This window comes from Orycteropus afer, unplaced genomic scaffold (assembly GCF_000298275.1).
Source record: "Orycteropus afer afer isolate SDZICR_OR568_19922 unplaced genomic scaffold, OryAfe1.0 scaffold00012, whole genome shotgun sequence".
Taxonomy (NCBI): Eukaryota; Metazoa; Chordata; class Mammalia; order Tubulidentata; family Orycteropodidae; genus Orycteropus; species Orycteropus afer.
In genome coordinates this window covers 4,210,013-4,211,105 of record NW_006921599.1, presented here as the reverse complement: position 1 = coordinate 4,211,105, position 1,093 = coordinate 4,210,013, and positions in this window count along the sequence as shown.

Sequence of the window (1,093 nt, the reverse complement as noted above, 5' to 3'; positions counted from 1 at the left end):
GGATTATTTGCTCAGCATATAGATTGAATAAGTGTGGGGAGAGGATACAACCCTGATGCACTCCGTTCTTGATTTTAAACCATGTAGTGTTCCCTTGTTCCGTTTGAACGACAGCGTCTTGGTCAAGGTACAGGTTCCTCATGAGTATAATCAAGTGTTCAGGAATTCCCATTCTTCTCAATGTTATCCATAATTTGTCATGATCCACACAATCAAATGCCTTTGCATCGTCAATAAAACACAAATAAACATCTTTCTGGTTTCTTTGCCTTGAGTCAAGATTCATCTGACAACAGCTATGATATCCCTTGTTCGATGTCTTCTTCGGAATCCAGCTTGAACCTCTGGAAGTTCTCTGTCAATACACTGCTGCAACCATTTTTGAATTACCTTCAGTAAGATCTTACTTGCATGTGATATTAATGATATTGTTCTATAATTTTCACATTCTGTGGGATCACAAATATGGATCTCTTCCATTCAGTTGGCCAGGTAGCTGTCTTCCAAATCTCTTGGCATAACCGAGTGAGTGCCTCCAATGGGGCATCCAATTGTTGAAATATCTCAATGGGCATTCCATCAATTCCCAGAGCCTTGTTCTTCGCCAATTCTCTCATTGCAGCTTAGACTTCCTCCTTCAATACCATTGGTTCTAGATCATATGCCACTTCCTGAACTGGATGAAGATCTACCAGTTCTTTTTGGTACAGTGATTTTGTGTATTCCTGCCATCTTCTCTTGATGTTTCCTGCATCATTCAATATTTTGTCCATAGAATCTCTCAATATTGCAACTCGAGGCTTACATTTTTTCTTCAATTCCTTCAGCTTGAGAAATGCTGAGCATTTTCTTCCCTTTTGGTTCTCAAACTCCAGGTCTTTGCACATTTCATTACATATATATATTCTGGGGAGCAAATCTGCAAAAGATCTCTTTATTTTTATTTTTTCTTTTTATTGTGATTTGGGTGAAAATTTACAGAGCAAATACACTTTCCATAGAGTAGTGCACATACACTTTATCTCATGACATTGACCACAATTTACCACAATGCAACATCTCCCCTCCTACTTCCTCCCAATAGTTACCTCTT